Source organism: Abramis brama, assembly GCF_963993115.1.
Source record: "Abramis brama genome assembly, chromosome: 15".
Classification (NCBI taxonomy): Eukaryota; Metazoa; Chordata; class Actinopteri; order Cypriniformes; family Leuciscidae; genus Abramis; species Abramis brama.
This window is the reverse complement of record NC_139977.1, coordinates 2,395,123-2,401,122: the sequence shown is the minus strand read 5'-3', so window position 1 is coordinate 2,401,122 and position 6,000 is coordinate 2,395,123.

Below are 6,000 nucleotides of genomic sequence, written 5' to 3'. Positions count from 1 at the left end.
GAGGCGCTCCTAGGGGGAGGGGTACTGTCACGGTTTATGAATTCACTGTCTCCTTTCATCTCGTCTTGCATTGTGTGTTTGTGTGTGCATGTGGGCGGGGTCGCTGATCACTGCAGCTGATCAGCACACCAGCTGTGTCTGATCAGCACACCAGCTGCAGCTGATCAGCTAACCCTATTTAGTCCCTCTGTTTTCACCTTGTCTTTGTCAGAGCATTGTGGAAGTTCCTGTGTGTGTTCCTGTCTGTTTCCAGTTCCCATGTGTTCCGCTTGTCGCCGTCTCCTGTGTTCATCGTTGTTCCTGCACTTCAGTTTTCTACGCCATCCACTTCCTGGTTGCCAGTTCCTGCTCCGTCTCTGATTCTTCATTATCATCTTCACCATCTCTTCACCAGAGAGGATCGGGCTGTTCTCAGCATCCCTGTGCTACCAAGTGCCTTCACTGGACTATCAACCATCATCACTCAACCTGCATCTGACCAACACTCTTAATAAACCTTTATTTGACTTGCACTTGAATCCTCATATCATTTCCTGACAATAGGTCCCTCGAATTCTCTGGGAGAGATTTTCACTTGGATGTCAAATCTGTCCGTTAGCTTGTTAACAGCTTCCAGTATTTTAGCGATTTTTTTCCTGCTTTGTAATTTGTCTGGGGTAGCTGGTAGGGCACTGCGTTTGTTCATGTTGATAGGTTTGTTGCTTGAATACATGTTGTTGAAGTTGTTCATTAAATTGAAATAAATGTCTGTCTATTTATGTCTATTAAACTCCTACGTTTCATTTAAAGAAAACAAATGAGACTTAACTTGCTTTTGGGAATGATTTTTGAGGGATCGATTGAAGAGCTCTGAAAAATGTTGCTGCTCAGAGCAGCATCTTGCCAGAAGACACCAGCGTTGCAATGATGTCCGATTCATGAATGAAATCATTTGAGTCCGTTCATTTAAATGCATATTGGCCCTGTCCCAAATGGCACCACAAGCACTCGCGGTCTTCCTTTGAGTCCGCACTTTCGTGACGTAACGCCACTTTAACAGGTCAATTTAGCTCTAAAGGAATTATTAATTAATTTATAGGGAATTCGAAATAATCACTTATTACGACCGAGCAAATGACTCGTACAGGGTTCATTTGAACCGGCAGCAACTATCTGCTCTGCAGCAGATATAAATATCCAAATTATGGTGAAACACTATTTATTAGCAAGGTAACTTAGATCAGCAGTTTAAGACATTAAATTCGTAAGCACATAGCACAAGTAACACTTCTCTTTAAAATACAAACAAGACTTTATTGATTATTCTAACACATAAAACTAATATCTAACACACACACACACACACACATTCATACGAGTTGCAGAAAGAAGGAGAGTGAGGAAAGAAGGAGTTTTAAGAGTGAGATGATGAAATCCCAATATGCACTTATAAGACATGACCTGAACGAACCATCAATCATTAATTTAACCCTTCTATCGTTTCTTAGGCGGGTTATTAAATCTATATCAATACACCAGTTCAGCTTAAGAGCCTGGAGGCTACTTTCTTGTCTTTGCTTTTGGGGATTCCCTTCGTCAGGCGTGAAAGGGGTTTCCCAGATTGGTTGGCTGGCGTCTCCTCATGCCTGGATAGATGTCTGGGGCGGCCAATCACGTGGTGTGCTGGCGGATGAATGGAAAGTCTTTGAAGCTGGAAAGCAGGCTTTGCAGTCGAATCGTGGACTGAAACTTTGCCGCAAAACTTAACTTAGAACCGAGACTCACAACGGAAAAGAAAAGAGAACTAAGAAAAGAAAGAAATTTGGGACGAGAGTAGTTAGATGGCTAGAATGAAGCTGTTAACCCATGTTCTTCTGATCTTGATTTGGGTTCTTTCATCTGCTTGTCTACATGGTTACTAGTCTATCTGGTTACTCCGTCATGGCTTCTCCATGATCATTTTTGAATCTACATTCTCTTCTATCTTCTTCTGCCCAAAGCTTTTTTCGGGTCCTAAGATTTTAAACTCAAATGTTTGTCCAGCCTCCTGGATGAGTTCTGACCAATTAGACACTGTCTTTATTTGAGAGGTGGCATTTTCTTCACCTTTCATCGTAAATCATGCGTTATCTGTGATCTCTTTACTCCCAATCTCTAGCAGAGAGAACAGAGGCCACAGTTTAGACATCATTACTATTATAAGAATACGAAACATTTTACACAGATTTCAATCAAGCCATATTTTTAATTAAGAACATACGATCGTACTGATAGGAAACAAGACACACTTTCATTCAAACATCTAATAGTTATAACAATTACATGACTTATATGGGCTCTAAGCATCTTAAACACACATATAGGTTGTAGTCACAATATAGAATTATGTATATGGTATGGTGAAGGCTATGTGATGATGTGGGGCTATTTTAATTCCAAAGGCCAAGGGAACTTTATCAGGATGCATAGTATCCTAAATTATTTTTTTTTAAAATACTTAAAATAAAAATCTGCCTGCCTCTATGGGAATTTAACATAGGGGTGTACTCACTTATGCGCCATGTATTTTAAGGAAGAACATTTATTTATTTACGATACATTATTCATTCACAAAGAAAATTGGTGTCCTTAAAGGTTGGATTTTTCCTAATTTTTTAAATTAAGGCATTAAGTTCAATTTCCAAAATATGATTTTTTATTCCTCTTTTTAGTCAACTTTAGCATGGGTGTATTCACTTATGCATTGCACTATATATATATATATATATATATATATATATATATATATATATATATATATATATATATATATATATGTATGTATATATGTGTGTGTGTGTATATGAAGAGTTCAGATGCAAAAGCCTCTAAATGCCATCTGAAATTTTCTTCTAGAATGATCATTTTTATGAAGCTTGTATATTTAAGTTAGCTATAGGTGACACACCTGAATGAATGGCTCATTAAGTATGCAGGGGCATTGTCTCATCAGGTGTGAACCACTAAATATGCATGATCGTTTACGCCCCATCCGCATATTGGCTTTCCAAACTAAAAGTGTTTCGCAAAACTTAAATCAATGTATCGTTTTATGTGAATGATTAGGCAGGATGATTTTCACATCATTTTGAAGATAAAACCCAGGCGACGACATCCATTAGTCAAAAGTCTTATTGACATATATTTAGTATGTGTTTTGTGGCCTTATTTTTAGTTTTTTCAATAACCATGGATAAACATTATTCTCTCAAAAATGAAAACATGTACATACATGTGGCTCACATATCATGGTAGTCCTGTTAAAAGGTGCTAAATAGAGTGTAATTTTTTTTTTTGCCATTGATATGTTTATAAGCAACTGAAAAAAGCACAAATGTCAGGGCATGTCAGAACATCTCAAGGACCCCAAAAACACCCCAGACCACAGAGGGTTAAATGGTGTCTGTGTATGAGACGTACAAAGGTGTTGTTATAGTAATTTTTAAAGTTGTTTTTTTTTTTTTTTTTTTTTTTTTATAGTAAAGTTGAATGCATAATTTCAGTTAATTTAATAAACTTTCAAATTGAGTTCTTTATTGACTCTTATTGAATATGCAATCATTTCTGTTTATAAATAATGATTGTAACATGAAGTTTTTTAAGTAAATTAATCTATGAAAAATGTAAAAAAAACTGTAGTCTTGTAACTATAGTTCATCATTGTAATATTATTTATTGATTATATCTGCGACCCTACAGAAGACTTAAGAAGTTTTTTCTTAGCTAAAATACAGTATTTAATAATAAGTATTATTAATAATTGTATGTGGCTATCTGTCATTTAAGGTGTATGTAAATGTAATGTCTGTTCTTTACTTGTTGGATATGAAATAATTAAGATATTTTTATTTAAGGGGACCTGTCCATCTTTAAACATCTCGAGAGAAGCAATCAAACATCATCAATCAAGAGCAGCTGTGTGAGCCTCAGAAGATGCCTTTAACACAACAATTTGTAAAAACATTTAAAAGTGGACTGTCCAAATCTGCAGTTTTCACCTCTATTCCACTGAGTCTTTTATTAGTCCCATTGGAGTGGTTTTTTGATGACCAATTTTCATGCCCATGCGAAGCTGCGCTGAATGCAAAGGCATCAGACTTGATCTTCACTGCATCTTTCCTTTTCTTTTTTTCTTTAATGTTTATAGCTTTACAGCCATTTAAACGTATACCCAAACATTGCAATAAATGTTCCATTTGTCAATATACAAAGTGGAAAGATTTCGTACTTTGCCTGATTCCACCATCTGTGTGGATCATCCTTCTGCTCCTTGATGGTAATTATCTTGCCTGTCGGTACACAGACTGGAATGGAGTGTATGTTTCTGAGGATGAGCATCATCTGAAATGGTGTAAACCCACTGAATCGATCCCAGGAAGAAATGAGACCAAACTACGAAAATTGACTTTGAGCTTTGTTGCCAGTTCACAGGTATTCTGTATACTGCAATTTTTTTAATTCATTTTATTCATTATAGGTTATGTAAGAAAATATGTTAGAAAATATAGGTTGCTATACAGTGTCAACCATTCAATGTGCTCTCATTAGTATTCATACATAAGTAGTTCATGAAGACTGACTAACACCAAAGTCCCTTTGAGGAAGTCTATTCACTCGGCGGCCATATTTGCGACGCCTATGGGCGTGTTTGAGGCATCCAAGACCAAGTCCTATCTAGTTGAATGGGGGAATCCTGAAATCTCAAAAACTGCTTGCCGAACACACAATTCAATAACATATTTCAGCAACAAAATCTGACATAACTGTATCATAAATGTTGTTTCTTATGCTCAACCAGCCAATGCGCATGTGCAGTCCTAAGCGCAAGCTTCTAATGGGAGTTGCAGTGATGCAATGACTTTACCAATCAGCGATTGGCTCATTTACTTAGAAGGCGGGACTATTCCGCCATATTGCACATCGCAGTTAGTTTACTTTATTATTATTTTTCCCAAATGGGAGTCAATGGCAGCCCCATGAACCGTAAGAAGGAAAATTATGAAATTTGGCACTATTCTAGAGATGGTCATGAAAAGTAATTGTACCAATTTTGGAGGCTCTAGGACCAACTCTATAGCACCAGCACCAAAGACAGTGGTTCGTAATTGCTTCTTTTATTTAAGAGCAATAGCCAAATTGAAACCAATACTCTCAGCCAGCGACCTGGAAAAAGTTGTCCATGCTTATATTTTTTCCCGCCTAGACTGCTGTAGTGCACTTTATGTTGGGACCGGTCAAACACACATTGCCCGTTTGCACCTTGTACAAAATGCTGCCGCAAGGTTGTTGATGAATGGTGGGAAAATGGAACATGTTACTCCCTTCTTATCTTCTTTAGGTTGGCTACCAATACATTTTAGAATACAGTATAAGATTCTGATATATGTTTTTAAAGCACTTCACAAAATGGCGCCAGGATATTTAGCTGAGCTTATTAAGCCCTACAGTGCAGGCGTAAGACTAAGATCAGCAAACAAGTTTCTTTTAACTGTTCCCCGTGCACATCTCAAAAGGTGATTGTGCTTTCTCTGTCGCTGGTCCAAGATTGTGGAATAATCTGCCGTTGGATGTTAGATCTTCCATAAATCTAAATGTTTTTAAGGACTGCTTAAAATCGTATCTGTACTCTTTGGCATTTTAGTACATTAGTACATGGGTGTATTTGTGTTTTGTCTTGTTGTTCTGTTGGTTTCTTTTTTACTGCAATGTACAGCACTTTGGAACTACGGGGGTAGTCTGTAAGGTGCTATATAAATAAATAAACGAACGAACGAACACCGGATTCCACTCTTCATGCTGATTACATTCAATATCTTACATTATGACTCCGCCCTCTCTTTGAAAAGTACAGTATTCAGTTTTTTTGCTACTCCTCCTTCAAAATTTGTGGGTTAACATTTTTAATAATTTTTATTCAAAAGTTATGATGTTGCAAACTTAACGAGGTCGACCCAAAATTGGTTCAGAAGCTATAGCTTGGCC